Genomic DNA, 20,526 nt, shown 5'->3' on the forward strand with positions numbered 1-20,526 from the left:
ATAATATAAATAAATATATAAATATTATAAATATTATATATATAGTGATCAATTTAGTTAACCATGATCAGTTTTTTTATATTGATTAACTGAAATCGAGCCGACCAATTCGATTAATCAGAATTTTTAGTTATCGGTTTGATTTGGGGTTTTGGGTTTTTAGACACCCCTAATCTAGGGGTGGCCACGAGCCGAGCTCTTCACGAGCTACTCAAGCTCGGCTCATGAAAAGCTCGATTCGTCTCAATTTCAACCGAGCTTCGAGCCGAGCTTGAATAATAATAATAATAATAATAATAATAATAATAATAATAATAATAATAATAATAATAATAATAATAATAATAATAATAATAATAATAATAAAATTATAGAAAATAATATATATATAATAAAATATTATAATTCTTAAATTTTTAAATATCAAATAAAAAATATTTTTTATATATAATTTTTATTTTTATAAAACATCTTTTTCCCAAATCGAGCTTGAGCTTATGAATTTTTGACTCCGAGTTTGAGCTCAATATTTTAGCTCGAACAGAACTTGAGCTCAAGCTTAAGCCCTATTTGTCAAGACGAGTTCAATCCTCTTACTATTCGGCTTGGCCCGACTCGAATCCATCGCTACCCTAATCCCAATCTAGTGAGGACTCAAGCCCATTATTGTATGCATTCTTTAGTCTATTTTGGTTCCGCGCATTGATGCATCAGCTGATTTTAGCATTTAGTAGGTTATTTGTTAAAATGAAAGTTAGAAAGAGAAACATCGGGAGAATAACTCTCATCAACAAATAATAACTCTCAATTTTATAGTTAGGGTGATTTTAGAAGTGATTCTTATATATATATATATATATATATATATATATATATATATATATATATATATATATATTAATTCCTAACATGACTGTAACGTATTAATGCCAATAATTCGCATTCGACAAAAAACATGAAAAATGTCATGCCAGCATTTCTTCTGCCAAATATCTTCTTTTTAATAGAAATCAATCGTTCTCTATAAGCCTCAAGATTGATGTAACGGGATGCAATTTTTGAATACCCACTTAGAAGTTTTTTTGTAAAAGGAAACAATTTTTCCTGATTCCACTTTCTCGACTCATCTCACCATTTGGAAAATCATCCTAAGAAAGAAGTGACAATTCGTATATGGATTTTTTGTTATGTGCCTTAAGAATTCACCTCTAAAAGCTACCTTTTAGATGGAGTGAACCTACAACACCCCATACTATTGATGTGGGATACTTTACATTATCATCCCATACTATCAATATGGGACAAATGGATCTTAACATTCGACCACGCTCCATAGTCCCAGCACCCATGCAGGTTGACTTTGCACTAGCCCACCTAGTCCCAACCGAACACTGCAATACTGACATCACCACCAGCGCTGCACGATTGCAACTGGAGGCATAGTGTAGGCTCTGATACCATTTATTATGTGTCTTAAGAGAATTCACCCTAAAAACTAGTTATTAGAGGGAGGGAACCCGAGCATATATATACTCCATAACAGCACCCGATACTATCAATGTGGGATACCTCACATTAGCATCCCATGCTACCAACATGAGACAAATGGATCATAACATTTTTAAATGGATCAAAATTTTCAATCCTATCCAGTTCAAAAATCCGATAAGGGAATTCAAATCGGATCATGGTTCGATCTACTTGCACCCCTAATATAAATGGTCTGAGTGGAAGAGAAGACCCATCTCAAAAATCCGGTTTGGAGGACAGCTATAAAGTGTGTAATAACAAAGCTTTAATGATCGAGTACGTACATATTTTTAGGGAAGCAAATTGTGTTGCTGATTGCCAATCTTGGCCATTCCTAATCAGTGGTCAGTTTTTTTGTGATGTTTGAAGAAATTGTTCTTGTGCAGCCTTGCTTTATTTCTCATTCTATCAAACAAAAAGTAGTTAGAGAAATTGGCCACTCTTTATTTTTGCATTATGACAGTAAACATCATATATTTTTGATTTCTATCAAATGCATCCTTTTTAAAGAAATTGAGAATTCCACATAATCGACAATTCTTGACATTTAGAGCACAAATTTTCAAAAGGGTATGTGGAAAATTAAATTTTCACACAAGGGGTAGACATCATCCTCTTAGTTGATAGGAGTTAAGGTCATAAAGTGAAATGCATGCCAACACAGGGGTTGTGCGCAGTGCACTCACAAGCAATTGTAAAGAGAAAAAAAGGGTAAATTACAAAGATCCTCATACTATGGGGTTGGTGACAATTACCACCTAAACTTTCACTTTACAATAAATATCCCTTGGTCGCTAAATTGGATGATAGTGTGTTAAATTACCAAAATACCCACTTGAACTTTCTTTATTTTCTCTTCTTTGCCCATTTTTTCTTAAACTTTACTGACATAAAAATATCTCTGTTGTTGTGCTTGCATCACTTCTTCTTGGTGTTGGTATGGTGGACTCTATGATCACTGTGGTCTTGCTTCCAAAGGCTTGGAGAGAATGGCAGTGAAGAAAAGAGAATAAGATTGCAGTAGAGAACAATGGGGAGAAGAGGAGAGAGGGGAGACAAAGATGCTCTAAGAAAACCTAGGGTTAGGGTTATAGGTAGTCTGATATGGGAGGAGGGTTGTCCCTCCTTTTATAGATGGGATCCCAAGGCTATTAGGATAAGATCCCAAAAGAAATTGTTCTTTATTAGAAAATGAATCTTTATCCTCATGTTAGCTATTAAGCGAATTCCATTAAGGTTTCACCACGTGTTTAGCAAGACTCTCTAGGGATATAGTTTTCTTTCCCTAAGGATTCTTGTATAGCATGTGTTGGCTACACCCCTTCATGGGTTCTCTTGCAGACACATGTGACTTTTGATCGACTGACATGTTCAAATGTCTTCGTAAGTCATCTTTGGAACGTTTCATCACAGAAAACCATGACTGTACGGAGCATGAATTGCCTATGAATATATATTGCCAACTTTGGCTTTATTCATCGTTTGTCATGGCCTGAACTACTATTTTATGCTCATTGTAGGGTACTGATAGCGTATTAGGTCCATTACAAGGCTAAGATGTCATTTTATGTTCATTGCAGGTTTTAGATAGTATTTTGTGCTTATCGTAGATCCTGGATGGTGTTTTATGCTCATTGCAAGTTTGTAAGCCTTGTGCTACCTCTAAGGGGTTTGCCATTCTATTACAGAGGTTCATTGGCCATTCTTATACTTTGGGTATTTTCCATCATCTTGCTCTACGGCTTCAATTGTAAATTCCATGAAGGTGAGCAACATGTACTTACAATTATCCCCCTGCTTATTGATAAGAGTATTCTTGTCAATAAGCATTAGTTATCTTTTCTTTTAAGTGCACTTTAAGTTGTGATGAATGGATCTAGTGATTTTTCAATTTTCTAATTTTAATCTTGAATGAATTAATTTTTTTGTAAATGCTTGCTCTTGATGCTTAGTGAATAGATCTAATGATCTTGAACTTTTTCTCTTAGTTTTTAGCCCTCCCGCTTCTTGATAGAAGACATTCTGTCAAGAAGCATGAGAGAGATTAGATCAGAATTTCAGCCCCCTATTTCTTAATGGAAGGCATTTTGTTAAGAAACGTTCAAGAGGGGGAAGAGGTGAGGTTGAAATTTCAACCCCCTCCCCTATTTCTTGATGGAAGGCACTCTGTGAAGAAACATTTGAGAGGAGAAAGGTTTGCAGCCCTCCATTTGATTTCTTTTGGAGTTGGGTTAAGCATGTTTTCTCGAAGGTGTATATAGAACCTTAGGCGCATAGATACATGCCTGGAGTAGTTTGAGCACCCAAATTATTGAACATCATTGTTGAATAAGTATATACTAAACAACTAATTGATGTGCTGCTAGTAGAGTTGATGGTGGGTTTCCAATCACTGGTATGTGAAGTATCAAGTAGGGGAAAATATGGTGCAAAGGTATTAGGAAGCCCATACCATTTAGTTTGTAGAATTTTGGAAGAAATATAATATTACTCTTGTGATGTGATTCGAGCATTTATTGCAATTGCTTTGTTACAGCATATTGATATTCTTGTAACGACAGTATCGTAAATCATGATGCATGTATGTATTTTTATTTGAACTGTGTGTGGGATATATTGTTATGTAGTTTGGTCAATGTGTTAATAGTCATTTGAAATAGTGCTTTTGTTGCTAGTTTTGGCATAAGATGGGCGATGTCAGAGCTCACTAATGTTGAGTTCTTGCATAGCTATTTGATTATGATAAGCTTTGTGGTCTGTTATATTCATGTCTATTTGTGATATTGGCAAGGATAAGGTAAATCACTAGTGTCTAGGCTAGTTAGCTAGAGCTTCATAAGTGGTGTGCAATACATGGGGCTACCAAGGTTTTATGAGATGAGTGCCTAGGGTTCCCAGGGCCTTCTTGGGGTTGTCAAGGAATTGAGACGCACCTGGGGTTGCTAGGGTATGTTAGGTCATGTCTAGGATTGTCAGGGTATGTGAGATCACTCTTGGGTTGCCAGGGCCTTCTTGGGATTGTTAGGGTATGTAAGATTGCTCCTAGGGTTTCTAGGGCCTTCTTAAGGTTGATATTGTATATAAGATCATGCCTAGGGTTGCCAGGGCCTTCTTAGGGTTGCTAGGGAATGTAAGACCGCGCTAGGGGTTGCTAGGGCATGTGTGGGATTGCTAGGGTATGTTAGACCACTCTTAGGATTGCTAAGGTATGTGAAGTCGCGCCTGGGGTTGCCAAGGCCTTCTTAGGGTTTCCAAGATATGTAAGATTGCTCTTTGGGTTGCCAGGGCTTATTACAAGTAGGGTGTCAGCTCGTAGGTAGTGCTCGGGTCTGGTAAACCAGGTCTGTAACGAATAAGTTGTGTTTGCTATCAGTGCTTTTTGCTCAAGACTTCTATATGATGTTGCAAGAAGCACGTTAGGGAAATACAAGGAATGCGATGAATGGATAAACACTTGTTTAAAATTCATTTTAAAAATTATAAATCAATTCAAATTCATATCTTCATTGTAGAGTAAAAAAATACTATATTCAAAAACATGTTCCTAGAAAAATATTGATGAAGCATGATTTTGAAGCCAAATAACAATTTTTTTTAAGAGATAGTACTGAAAGTATGTTTTTGAAAATAACTGTTTGACTAGAGATACCATGTTAAAATAGTGTGTTTTGGGAATGGTCTTGGAAAAAAGGAAAACAAAACTTTGTTAAAATGCCAAAGCATGTTTTTCAAATCATGTGCGATAATTATTTTTTAATGCAAAGAGTCGAACTTAGACATTTAGAGCTTTAAACCTAAACTACTATATGTTGAAAAATACCAAAAAAGAAAATGATGAACAACAATACTCATAAGAATGAGAAAAAAATGAACAAGGGTGAAAAGGTTGTGCTCAGAAAATATATATATATATATATATATATATATATATATATATATATATATATATATATATATATATAAATTGAAAAAAAATGTTTTGAAAGAAACCAAGAATGGTGACCATGTATAGAACAAAGAGAATGGATAAATGAACTTACAAATTATAAATGAATTTAAATATAGCAAATGTCTCAAATTTTAATGCTTAATTTGAAATTGAGTTGGGGAATATACACGCCTTGATACTCATACAACATGTCCTTTTGCTTTGTTTCAGGTTCTTTATTTGAATTCATTTTTCTTTAGACTACCAAAACTTTTGAGAATCCTGAGCTCTTCCAGGTTAAAGCTATTTAATAGCTCCTCAAACAAAGTGGGGCAAGGTCTAAGCTTATGCTTTGTTATACTTTTACTTTGGGACCATAAGAGAACCAACATTCAAACTTGAGAACCTGAATCACAGAACTTTTGATTTTTCTTCTTTTTTTTTTTTTTTTTTCTGAAATGGTGTTTAATAAAATTAGATCGAACACTTGTGTCTAGCTTCTTCAGCTCGAATCTTAACTAGAGGCAGCAGATCCACCCATTTTCCCATTGCGATAAAAGGTTCCCACATCGTTGCCCTATGAAACATACGAAATCAGATTTGTGACGAGAAAAAAGAATTTTGGGAATGCTGAAGGGCGGTCGATAATGGCAGAGACGAATCTCAAAATAAATAAATAAATAAATAGGCATTCCTCTTAGATTCCTTATATGATATCATCTAGGCAAAATCTCTTAAAAGAAGGTTTTGCCAATGAGCAAATGAACCACAAGTTGTGATGATGCTTTTGCTCGGTGACGATGACGGGGAAATTCGATACCAAGAAACCTAAGGCCTTTCTTGTTGCGATGCTACTAGTGTAGAGTCATTACTAGTAATTGCATGGTAAAAGGGGAAATGGATGAAGTTCTGGGTATGTTGGCTCTTGATTTTTGGGTGAACTTCGGGGTTCTGTAACAAGCCTGATTGTGATAGCCCCTATGCTGAAGATCATACAATGGATCTAGAACTATAAAATCCCTCAAACCAAGGTTATTATGGTAGCACTGGTGATCTATAACAGCTGATCCACAAGATGACCATAACGAAAGACCATTGTAGTAGAGAATGATGGGGAGAAGAGCAGAGAGGGGAGAGGGGAGAAGAGCAGGGTTGTCCCTCCTTTTATAGATGGGATCCTTAGGCTATTAGGAGAAGATCCCAAAGGAGATCGTTCTTTATTAGGAAAGGGGATCTTTATCCTCATGTCAACTATCAAGTGAATTTTATTAAGGTTTTGCCATGTGTCTAGCGAGACTCTATAGCGAGCAAAAGCAAATTAGTTTGGGTTCTATGTTTCTTCTAAAAACCCACTAGCTATGCTTGAGGTCAAACCCTAGTAGCTAAGACAAGTTGCTCCACTAGCTTGGCATCACACCAGTGTCAACCTTGTTAGGATAAACTCCCCAAGTCTATCTAATGGTTGAGAACATTCTAATCTAACACGAGTCTCATAAGTGTCCAGTTTATAGAGCAATTCATAGAAAACACACCAATAAGAACATGAAACAACACTGTACTTTATTCATTTTATTGGTAAGTGTTTAGGTACATCAATTTGATTGAAGTTGAGAGCATACAGTGTCTATTATCTCGCCTCCTTCTAGTCCATAGGAAGGTAGATTCCTTGAGCCAATGCCTTGGCTCTCCACTTGTTCCTCACAAAGTCGACCTCAGTGATGGACCACTGACACGAACACCCTCCTCTCTGGTGCTAGTGGAGTCGCCTTGGTAGTCTCTATCCCAATGTAGTCATTGTCTAGGATCTCAATTCACTCCTATATAACCATCGACCTTGGCTCCATCAGAGGACTACCCTAACCTTGGAAAGAGCAAACGTTAGTATGCCTATATAATGATCATCCATCTCTACATTAATAAAGAGCAAACATTAGTACATGCATAAACACCAAAAGAAAAGTCAAGTCTATATTGATCAGCTCAGTGTACATTTCTATTTTGATTTGCTTAACTCAACCCAACTTCAACTAGCATGGTTTTTGACAAGAACTCTTTGACGTTGACCTTGGCATGGACCAGACTATTGAATCCCCCTAGCTCCTTCTCAGTCAACACAGGCTCCTTTAGGTCTGTCACAAGGGCCAACCACCTCATCGGCAATCACCATGCCTCTAGCCTAGTCACATAAAAGGATCTTTCTTTCAATAATGGATAGAGGGTGGAGCCTTAGAAAATTGAGTTCCCTTATTCCAAGTTGAGTAGTAATGCCGCCTTATCATGAAAATTGACCCCTAGAAAATTGGTCCCTTTCATCCTTGAAATGGACCCTTAGCTTATACCCCTCTGATATATGGTACTGAACCCTTATCCTCTCCAATTTCCCTTGCCTTAGAATACTCTTAATGAGCCAAGCACCCTCTCAGGCATCTCCTTGATTGGAGACTCATCCTCGGACTCAACCCCATCTCATACCACATTTGAGGTCCTAACCTTAATAACACCACCCTTAACCTTGTCATCAACATTGACGATGTCCACCTCCACATCCTCTGCCTTGGCTCTAAAACCCATAGGCACATGTTGGCTTTGGACCATAGCCTCCTCGGCCTCAATCTATAGAGTGGCCTCATCCTCAGCTAGAAGAATATCGACCTCTATTTCCCTAGCTTCACCCTCTATGGTCTCAATTATCGGGATAGAGTGACCACTTGCCAACTCTGATCTTGAGCTAGAATGTTCAAACCAAGAAATATAGTGAGAACTAGAACTAGATGACATAATGAATGAGTGGGGTATGGAAACTGATAGAACAAACCAATTAAATAATTCAATGAACAACCAATCCAAACTTAACTATTAACCTAGCTTTGCTCTACTCTCTTAAGTGCTTCAAAAGAAAATAACATAATCCTAATCTCTAGGGAGTCCCCTTTTATGTAGGACCTTCAATGGCTCATATGAGCCCACCATAAACACTACAGATCTCGCCCCGATCTAACATCCACCATGCATCTCACTATAGAGGAGCCACTTTGACAGACACATTAGAAGTCAAAGTGACACATTAACTCCAACACCCATGCCAACCATACGAGTGAAAGTGGCATGATCCCAGAGAGTGTACAACCTATGCATTGTAGGTTTCCCTCATGATGACGCCTTGGTTGTAAAATTGTTGATAGCCAACTATGAGGTAAAGAAAATCCTAGTGGATAGCGGTAGCCCGACCAATATCATTTTTTCAAATGTCTTTGATAAGATAAAGTTGAATCAAAGAGACATCATCCCAACCGGTGTGCCTTTGGTCGGCTTCAATGGGGACATTGACCACTCCATCAAGAAAATAAACTTGTCGATTTCAGCGGGGACCACATCGAATAGATCTCAACCATGATTTTCTAATTGCTGATTCGTTGTCGCCCAACAATGACATGTCCAATCTTGCATGCGCTCCAAGTTGTGGTATCCACTTACCACCTCACAATGAAATTCCCAACAAAGAAGGGGATTGGCATAGTTCGGGGAGACCAGTTTGAGTCTCAAAAGTGCTATGCAGCAACCCTAAAGGGCAAGGTCAAGCAATTGATGGCAGTCGACCTAGACTTCAACCCGCTTGAAGAGCCCAACGATGAATGAGGAAGACCTGTGGAAGAAGTCATCCCGATTCCTCTTTCTAGGACTGAACTAGAAAGGAAGGTGTAGATTGGGTAAAACCTCGAGGAAACTATGCATATAGAATTGATAATATTTTTAAGTTTAAATTCTGATGTTTTTGCTTGGTCAGCCATCAATATGCTCAGAATAGACCCATTTGTTATAACCCATAAACTAAATATGAGTCCTTTGGTTAGACCTGTAAAACAGAGGAAAAGAAACTTTGTCATAAACTGGTGGAGGCTCATTGATGAGGAGGTTGGGAAGTTACTTGACACTGACTTCATTAAAGAAGTCAAGTACTCGAAGTGGACAGCCAATGTGGTGCTCGTCAAAAAAGGCGAATGGGAAGTGTCACATGTGCATTGATTATATCGACCTAAATAGATTATGTCCAAAGGATAGCTTCCCATTCTCCATGATGGACTGACTGGAAGATGCCACCTCGGGGAACGAGCTGCTAAGCTTCATGGATGCCTACATAGGCTACAACTAGATCTAGATGGACCCCACAAACTAAAAAAAGTTATTATGACCTTCCGTCTTAAGAATGCTAGGGTGACTTATTAATGACTTGTAAATAAAATTTTTCATGCTTTAATAGGAAAAAATGTTGAGGTCTATGTTGATGACATGGTTGTGAAAAGCCATTTTTCTAACTCTCACATTACCAACCTCACCGAGGTCTTTGATATTTTTAAAAAATTAAAATTAAAACTTAACCCTAATAAGTGTGTATTTGGTTCACATTGGGCAAGTTTCTCATATATATGGTGATTTGACATGTTATTGAAGCCAACCCCAAAAAGATCCAAGCAGCCCTGGATATGCCACCTCTAAGGTCCATTAGGGAAGTGGTGTGTCTAGAAATGCGTTGTTAAACACTCTCAGACACTAGTTTAAACATTTATAGTTTTTACCATTTCTTAAACAACTACTAACGTAGTAAGTGGGTGATAACGGGTCGTACTCCACAGGGAAGCAAGTGAAAAATTACTATATACTTTCGGACAAGAGAATGCAATTGGGAATTGCAGAAAATATGAAAATAAAATTTATTATTGCTGAAATTAAATGTTTCAAATTTAAACAAGACAATAAATAAGAATTAGAATTTAATAAAATATGGGAATCAACAAAGGAAATAAAAGAAATAAATAAAAAAAATCCAAAATCCGGATCTGGTGGCGGTAGCTGCAGATCGGCCAGACAGATTGCAGAAACCCCTCCTGACAAGAACCGGGCATCAGTCCTTTCTACAACCCTCGAACCCCTTGAGACACCTTAGCCTTGAGCCAAACGAATTCAGATCTGCAAAACAGAGAAACGAACAAGAATTAAATCTAAAAGATTATAGAAATAAAAATAACATAAAAGAAAATAAAGAAAAGAAAAGAATGGTGTATCAGATCCAGTAGTGGTAGTTGCAAAATGGTTGAACAGCTTGCAGGAACCCCTCTCAACAAGATCCAAGCAACCTCCCCTTCTACAACCCTTGAACTCCTCAAGAAACTTAGTCTTGTTAACTGGGTGAATTGACCAACCCCTTCTCCAGGGCCCCTGGGGTCCTTTTTATAGAGAATGGTGGATATAATTGGAATCAGAGAGAAAGAAGGGGTGCCGCATCACCATACTTGAGCCCCGATCAAACTCCATCACATGAAACAAAATCCTTAAACAATCAATCACACAAAATTTGATCCCTAAATCCCTTGATTTAGCCAATAATCCACTAGAGATTTCATTTCAATGTGTATAACACTACAACACTCCTTGAACCTAAAACCTGTGATCTTCACATACCTAACATGATCAAATCCTTCCAATAGCCTCATAAGCCCAATCCATACCTACCCACCAAATTTTATCCCAAAATTCCCTTGTTTGACCCAACATCAAGCATTGATTCTTTTTTGACTAATCTTATTGATCAAAAGCTCACCTATCACGAATCAGCATCATCCAAGCCTTATTTGACCAATCAGATCTCATCACCATATTCAGAGACCCAAAAAAACCCCATCACGTCAAATTTCACATTCTAATTCACTTGTTTGACCATTAAATTAGGAAGACTTATTTTGACGCACAAGATTGAATCGCCACATCAGCTATCTCATCCTAGGATTTCAAGAGGGTGGGGAATGATGTCAATTCCTTACTAACCCCACTAAAACACATGGACCAATGAATTTGAGCTTAATAAGCTTAAAATACTCAAAATACCAAACAAACCCCTACTTGAAACTAAGAAATGACAAAACCCCATTTAAAAGCTCATCAAATTTATATTTTTTGCCACTATCAACCCCAAATATGGGGCTGCAACATTTGGCCTGCCCCAGATCCCTGAAGCCATGCTCGAGCCCCATCCCCTGTTTTCCAAACTTAACACAAGAAACGTTCAGCCCAGCTCTGTGCCCTACTCAAGTTTTGTTTGAAGTCCTTTTAGCTGCAGGAAAGTTTTTCTACACGAGAGGTAAGTCTCTCATTCCACCATCTCCCTGCTTTAATTTAATTTCAGATTGCTTAAAGTCCTAAAATCGTACGAACTTGCATTCCCAACTTCCTCTAGATTGAGAAAAAGAGGTAGAGAGGTGAAGGTCTTAGGGAAACCAATACCTAAGACCCAATAACATCACCTCAAATCAATTCAGGGTGAAGTTGGGAACATTTTCGCCAGATTTCAGGAGCTTTGAGTAATTTTGTTAATTCATGCTTCGCTAGAATTTGAGCATGAATTACTCCCATAGTAGGCTTCTATTGCAGCTTGGAGAGAGGGGTGCCTAACACCTTCCCTCTATATATATATATATATATATATATATATATATATATATATATATATATATATATATATATATATATATATATATATATATATATATATATATATATATATATCTATATATATTAAAACACAACAGTGAAGAATATCCTTTCCTTCCCCACAAAAATTACCTAAAATCTCTCTCTCTCTCTCTCACGTGTTCCCAATAACCTAAATAATATCCTCAGCAAAAATTTCTCCTAAACTACCTCCCCCACTATCCCCCACTCTATCCTAAATTATCTCTAATCCTATTTATCCTCTCCCCCACTTTTTATCTATATCTATCTAAAGAAAATTTGAATTAAAAAAATTAAAAAAATATATTTAATATTCTCACAAAATTATATAATAGCTTTAAAATAATTATTGAAAATAGAAAAAAATAGTTATACTCTCCCTCTCTTGCTTGCACACATTCCCAATAACCTAAATAATATCCTCTCCTAAACTACCTCCCCCACTATCCCTCACTTTCTCCTAAATTATCTCCAATTTAATACAGATTTCTCTCCTAAATTATCTCTAATCCTATTTATCCTCTCCCCAACTTTTTATCTATATCTGTCTAAAGAAAGTTTGAATTAAAAAATTATTTAATATAATAACTTTAAAATAATTATTGAAAACAGAAAAAATAGTTATACTCTCTCTCTCTTGCCCGCACACATTCCCAATAACCTAAATAGTATCTTCTCGTAAACTACCTCCCGCATTATCCCTCACTTTCTCCTAAATTGTCTTCAATTTAATACAAATTTCTCTCCTAAATTATCTTCAATTTAATACAAATTTCTCTCCTAAATTATCTCTAATCCTATTTATCCTCTCCCCCACTTTTTATCTATACCTGTCTAAAGAAAGTTTGAATTAAAAATTTAAAAATTATTTAATATTCTCAAAAAATTATATAATAATTTTAAAATATTTATTGAAAACACAAAAAATAGTTATACTCTCTCTCTCTCTCTCTCTCTCTCTCTCTCTCTCTCTCTCTCTCTCGCTCCCACACGTTCCCAATAACCTAAATAATATCCTCTCCTAAACTACCAACCCCACTATCCCTCACTTTCTCCTAAATTATCTCAAATTTAGTAGAGACTTCTCTCCTAAATGATCTCTATTCCTATTTATCCTCTCCCCACCTTTCATCTATATCTATCTAAAGAAAGATTTAATTAAAAATTTTAAAATTATTTAATATTCTCATAAAATTATATAATAATTTCAAAATATTTATTAAAAATAAAAAATAATAGTTTTAATATTTTTAATATTATTCATATTATTAATAATTTTATAATTTATTATTTTTATTTTATTCAATTTAAATGTTATTGAAATAAATTATGTACTAAAAATAGAAATTATTGTTTTCTGGATTATTCAATTTAAATATTATTGAAATAAATAAATACTTAACATTAGAAAAATAAAATATTGTTTAAATATTTAATAAATAAATATATTAAAAACAAAATAATAAAATTAGATAAATAATTCTATAACAAAATAAATAATATTATGTAATAACTTGAAAATAAATAAAAGTCAAATAATGACAAATTTTAAATAGTTTATATATTATTTAAATATTTAAATAAGTAGATATTTTAACTAATGAAATATTTAACATAACTATATTTTAAATAGTTAAAATAATGAAATCATGTAAGAAATCTAATAAATTTCTTATAACTTTAAAAATAATTATAACATAATATTTAAATTTATAATAATTTATTGTTTTACAAAACTAATAATGAAATTATGTAATAATAGTATAAATTATAATTTTGTGGATTATTAAATTCAATAAAAAGTTATTTTTTAAAATTTAAATAATTATATTATTTAAATGAATAAATAATATTTTAAATAACTAATTTCACTTATATCAATTAATAATTCAAGAAAATAACTTTCAAAAAAATAAAGTTTATTAATAATAATTTTAAAATCTTAATATATATTTTTATATGCTAAAATCATATTTTTTGTATTTCAAGTAATTATTTATTGTTTTTTGTGACTAATATATTTTCAATAATTATGTATAAATCTATTTTTGTTTTCTTATTTAATAGAAAGTTTTCAATAATTATTAGATATAAAACTAATGTTATTCAGCTTTTTAATTTTAATTTATTGTATTTTTGTAATACTTATTGATTAATATTTATTAGAGTTTAAACTATTATTTAAGGTTACACTATTTATTGACTAATTTAATATATTTTTTAGTATTTATTGTATTTTTGTAATTTTTGTAATTATTGTAATTTTATTTCCAAAATATTTTCAATATTTGTGTATTTTCGTTATAAATTTTCAATAATTATTGGAGATTAAACTATTTTTATTTTTGAGAGATTAGACTATGAATTTAACTAAATTTAGGAGTGTTCATAGGTTAATTCGGTCCGGTTCAAGGTGGTTTGGTCAACCAAATCAACCTGGTTAGGTTGGGGAGTTGGTTACCTGAAACTAGGGATGCAAACAAATTGGATCAGATTTGAATCGGGGTATCTTCGAATTTGATCCGATACTATTAATTGCATATCCTAGATATGATACACATGGATCTGAATTTGAATCCGATGAGGAAGTCATATTTTTGGATCTGATCCGATCCGATTTGATTTAAAAAAATAATAAATTATTAAATGAAAATAAAATATAACAATTTAAATAAAGAAAAACAGAAACCACAAGTATGTTTTCAACTATTTTCATAATTTCATCATATATATACATGTTTTTATAAAAAAATAAATAATATAACAAATTTATAAAAACACAGTATAAATAATATATTTATAAATGGATAAATAAGTAACATATTTATGTTTGCTATATACACATATAAATAATTAAATAACATATATATTGGATTGAATCTTATCAAATCAGATAGGGGCTAGGTGATCTGAATTTGATCCAATTTCTGATCAGATCCTATTAGCTGATCTGATCCAAAGATTCGAAATGGGGCTATTTGAATCCAAGAATATAAGACCGGACTTCAAATCGGATCATGATCTGTTCCATTTGCAGTCGTACTTGAAACCAACTGACAATTAGTGGAAAGATTAAAATATTTTTCACCTTTAAGAATAAGAGAGATGGTGGCCATTGTTTCTCTATATGTTTCAAGTTATTGTTTACCTTCGATTGATGGAGAAAAGCATTTAGAAGGTAAGCTATTTGAGAAAACGATTCCAACAAGAACTAAATGATTAAATTATGAGTATGTCTCTATTGATCATAACACATTGCTGGCCACGTTCATCCAGCCGCACATAAAAAATATGAATATCAATGATATGAAATGATGACCCTAATACATGGCTGGGTGAACCGTTAATGTGGCCAATAATTTGCTATGGTTTAATAGATCTAAATTCCTAGGTTAATAGTTAGAATTTAATTCGAATGTCAGGATGGCCGAGTGGTCTAGGGTGCCAGACTCAAGTTCTGGTCTTCGTGAGAAGGCGTGGGTTCAAATCCCACTTTTGACACTTAACTTTTTGATTTTTTGATATTTAATATATATTATAAATAAATATATAAATATTATAAATATTATATAAATATTAACTGAAACCGAGCTGACCAATTCGATTAATCAGAAATTTTAGTTTGATTTTATCGGATTGATTCGGGATTTTGGATTTTCAGACACCCCTAATCCCAATCTAGTGAGGTCATTTCTTAAAACGAAAGTTAGAAAGAGAAACACTGGGAGAATTAACTCTCGATTTTCAATTTCTTCTGCCAAATATCTTGTTTTTAAAAGAAATCAATTGTTCCTCATAAGCCTCAAGATTGATGTAACGTGATGCAATTTTTGAACACCCATTTAGAAGTTTCTTCGTAAAAGGAAACAATTTTTCCTGATTCCACTTTTTCTACTCATCTCACCATTTGGCAAATCATCCTAAGAAATAAATGACAATTTTTATTTTCAATCATATCCAGTTCAAAAGTCTGATAAGGGAATTCAAATCGGATCATGGTTCGATCTACTTGCACCCCTAATTACAAAATGGTCTGAGAGGAAGAGAAGACCAAAATCTGGTTTTGAAGGACTGCTATAAAGTGTGTAAGAACAAAGCTTTAACGCGTACATGTTTTGCCAATTTTTGCTGATGCAACACAATCGGGGCACTCCTAACTGGCTGAAAGTTGGCTCCTAGATGTGATAGACGGCACATGAGAGGAAGAAGGTGAAGGGTTCCAGGGAGCTCTCTCAGCGGGAACACTCCAATCTTTTGCTTCGTGAGGGTTGGAGTCCTTTTATACCGGAGCTCGGTCACATCAAGCGTAACCGCCACTGCCCAAGCCGTTATTGCCAGGGCAGGGGTGGCAGGTGCAGTCTGCTACTCCAAGCTGCTACTACAAGGTACGGACTCGACAGGCGTGCCATTCTTTTCAGAGACGGCAAGTAGAACGCCGCCTGGCAAGGGATCCGATCACTTCCACCGGATCCGGTTGGTATGAATGTCAGGCAAACCTCCCTGCAGTCTGCCGAGCTACTGTACACTGAACCACCTGGGGCAGGTTTGCCTTGCACTGAGGTGCCGAGGTGCCCGCACTGGAGGCGAGCCTTAAGCAAATTAGAACAGGAGTCTCGTTGGTGCTGCCCCGAGGTGTTTCTCCCTCAGGACACTTAGCCAAAAGTTGGGGTGCTTCCTTCTGAGGAAGGGAGAGCTCGGGTCTCAAGAGGAGCTCGGGTCCCTTTGCACGGGGGAGCTCGGGGTGCTCCACCCTTAGGTTCGGGGTGAGCTCGGGGTGCTCCACCCTCAGGTTTGGGGCGAGCTTGAGGGCTCCACCCTCAGGTTCGGGGCAAGCTGGGCCTTGCTTCTCGACGAGCTGTCACACCCGTTGAGTCGTTTGGCTGGGCCTCGGCGAGCTCGATGCGCCGAATAGTGGCCAGGCTGTCACGCTGAATTGTCACTTATGCCAGGTCATGTCCATGTGTCCCCGTGCTACGAGGTCGGGCCAAATCACCATCATTGGCCATTCTTAATCAGTGAGTGGTCAGTTTTGGATTAAATGATTGGAAGTTTAACCATGTATATATGTTTTTGTGGTGCTTGAACAAATTGTTCTTCTTCCGCCTTGCTTTTTTCCTCATTCTATAAGCTACAAAAATTGGCCACTCTTTATTCTTGTTCAGCCTTGCTTTCACTCTCTTCGTACAGAAGGTAAAAAGCTTACTGCTTCTCCACCTCTTCCACTGCTTTGATCTGTTCATCATTTGTTGCTTTAGTCGTTGATGATGATGAAATCGAAGAAGAATTGGGTGGTAGTGGCGACGGTGGTGATGGTGGTAATAGCGTCAACGGTTTCTGTACCTGGATAGTTGGATACGCCGTACCCCAGTCGGTGAAATAGATTTCCGAAGAGAAAGGCTTACTTAATTAGAGAGAATGGTGATATCGGTAATAAGGGAGGTTCAGGTTTCAGGTTGTCTCAGATCGTGTGAAAGAGGTTTTATACACTTGTGGACGAGGAACCCATCCATCGATGTGGCCATGGGCATCACCAACGATAGCGGTAGCTGCAAATACCAACGACGGAGGTTTGGCGGAGGTCGGTGAGTTTTTTTCTCACCAAGAATAGATTCATGCCTGTTATTTTGTCGATGCAAGTCGAGCTGAATCCCGAGATTCTGAGGATTGTCTCCGAAACTTGTGATTACATTTCTAATATGCCCGATGAATGCTTGGCCTGCATTTTTCAGCCCCTCGTCTGACAGGCAGATGGTGTGCTGACACGATTCCCGCGTCATCTACCCTCTACTCCGCTCGGTTCTCGCTTCTTGTTTCTCTCTGGAGTCCGGACAGATAAACAGCCAATCCACGTCATCCCAATGAGCCATCAATAGGAGGCCCAATGAAAGTGGGAATGGGCCAATAAATAGGCCTAATATCAAAATGAACGAGCCTTTTTACCTTTAGCTTGCAGGGCCTCTCCGCTAGTACATCCTTTAAAAAGAAATTGAGAATTCCGCATAATAGATGATTTTTTAACAAATTTTCAAAAGGGTATGTGGAAAAATAAATTTTCACATTAGTCTCTTAGGGTTCGTTTGGATTGCAGGAATAGGGTTTGGAGCCGATTCCAATTGTTTGGTTGGACGGAATCGGAACCCCATTTTCATTCCTGCTAGAATGGCCATTCCCTGTTCTTCTCTTGGGAATGAAATCTCATTCCTGCTGATTTTAATTTTCATTCCTATTCCTGTCTGATTCAAACAGACTATGGGAATGGACCATACCAATTCCGATTCCAAAGGATTTCAATTCCGATTCTGAATACAAACCAAACGGATGCTTAGTTGATAATAGGAGTTAAAAGGTCATAAAGTGAGATACATACCAACACGGGTTGTGCATAGTGCACAAGCAATTGAAAAGAAAAAAAAAAAAAAAAGATAAATTACAAAGATCCCCGTAGAATGGGGTTGGTGACAATTACCCCTGAACTTTCGCCTTGCCGCTAAATTGGATGACAGAGGGTGTTAAATTACCAAAATATACACCTGAACTTTCTTTATTTTTTATTGTTTGCCCATTTTTTTTTAAACTTCAGTTGACCTAAAATTATCTCTGTTATTGTGCTTCCATCACTTATTGTTGGTATTGGTACGGTGGACTCTATGATCGTAGCAGAAAACAATGGGGAGACGAGGAGATAGGGGAGACAGAGATGTTCTAAGAAAACTTGGGGTTACGGTTATATGATAGTCTGATCTGGGAGGAAGTGTCACAACACCTCTCACAAGTGATAGCTACGTCACCTGGAACCATGCCATGACCATGACTCTCTCAGTTAAGAACAAACTTGGGTCTGTTAAAGGGAACCATAAAGAGACCAAAGGATTCTGAGGCAACGTATCTTGCATGGCTACATGTGAACAAGATGGTTCTTTCGTGGATCCTAAACTCCTTACACAAACACTTGGCTCCTAGTGTACTGTATACTGACTTGGCTCTCATAGTTTGGACGATCTCCACGATCGTTTCTCCCTCAGCAATGGACTACAGATTTATCCACTACAGCGACCAATTACTACAATGCAAGACTCTTCATTAGTGGCATCCTATTACAACACTCTCAAAGGGTATTGGCTATTGGGGACGAACTTGCCACGTAGCTCTAATACACTAGCATTTGCCTTTTCAAAATAGACTATTCTTATCAAATACTCAAACACAAATTCAGATTTGCTCCTCAGAGTGCACCTCATACCAATCTTAAACCATTTTCAGCTGTGCATTGAGAACATCTCCCATATTTAATTCATGGGAAGATGTTCATGGCTGCAATGGATTGTGAGGTTGGTGTAAAATATGCTCTGTATGGAGCAAATTTGGATTCGTCAAACACATTGTTGGTTTTCTAAAGAGAGTATGGATTAAGGTTCAAAATATTGATATAGGTCGATACGCCGGTAGGGGTGTTTCGGCATGTATTGAGGCTCAGTTTTTTTTTTCAATCTGGTTCAAGGGGGTCGATTTAAGGTCCGTCTACTCCCTGAACCAGATCAGACCCCAAAACACCCACAATAGGGGCATATCGGGAATCTACTAATATAATATATATCAGCCAATATGGCCCGATTCGTATCAAAATTTTGAACCTTGGTATGGATTCAGTCCTCACAAAACTATCCTCACATGTACTCACAGCACATCAGGAACATCTCCATATTTTTATGCACGGTGTGAGAACGATTGTGTGGAGTTCGCATCTGAGCCCCACAGGTACCCCACTTGCACATCTCAGCATGCATTGAGAACATCTCCCCTAACTTTCCAACATGATTCAGATTTTCTGTGGGGTGCGCTATGTGGGGCACAGATGCGAATCCGGTTCCGTGAGGACTGAATCCAAATTGTTTCAAAACACCTAATTGGAGGCATTCCTCAAAGGCTGACGCGGTTAACTTTGGACTGCGAACTATCACCTTTTGTGGAGTGGACATCAAAAGACAAAAGTTACAGGTAATACCAATTTTTTAATTCTACTGGTGTTAGTACAGTCATTCATTCATTTTTTTGATAGAAACCAAAAGGGGGCTACACAAGATGGGGGGTAGCACGTCCCCACAAATCAAACATACAAATTAAAGCTAAATTCCATGGAATGTCACTTAGATTGAGACTTATTGTACCCTGTTGAGAGGAAAAGGTTGGATTGGCGAACCAATCCACCGCTTGATTAATTAGCTTCCCAGTACAAATTCTTAATTTGCATGATTCTTCAATTCTAGACACTCCTCAATGATGTTCCGCAGATTCCAGGTGAGGTCGATGAGATGCTTCAAACAGGATATCATGAGCAAAGAGTCACCTTCAATGATGATGAAATGGTTTGAGAAATTCGCTGCCAAGTTGTGGGCCTTCCAAGCAGCCCATGCTTCTACCAAGTTAATGATTGAAGAACCTAAGTGGTAGGCCTGTAATCTACCACCTCTCCCATAAAATCTCTAGCTATGTTTGCAAGATCGCATTTTGTGCACCGGACGTGTGCACCCACCAATCAGGTTCAGCCACATTAAATGAGTCTTGAT

At 36.5% G+C, this 20,526-nt stretch overlaps 1 non-coding gene across 1 annotated transcript; it reads left to right on the forward strand.

Annotated features, from left to right (window-relative positions):
- The first annotated feature begins 15,379 nt into the window (after positions 1-15,379).
- On the forward strand, positions 15,380-15,463 carry TRNAL-CAA (transfer RNA leucine (anticodon CAA)). Its single transcript has one exon. It is a non-coding gene; the product is annotated as a tRNA-Leu (tRNA).
- Positions 15,464-20,526: the final 5,063 nt, after the last annotated feature.

The sequence above is a fragment of the Nelumbo lutea genome, chromosome 6 (assembly GCF_056320005.1).
Source record: "Nelumbo lutea isolate HS-2025 chromosome 6, American lotus-T2T, whole genome shotgun sequence".
NCBI classification, from domain to species: domain Eukaryota; kingdom Viridiplantae; phylum Streptophyta; class Magnoliopsida; order Proteales; family Nelumbonaceae; genus Nelumbo; species Nelumbo lutea.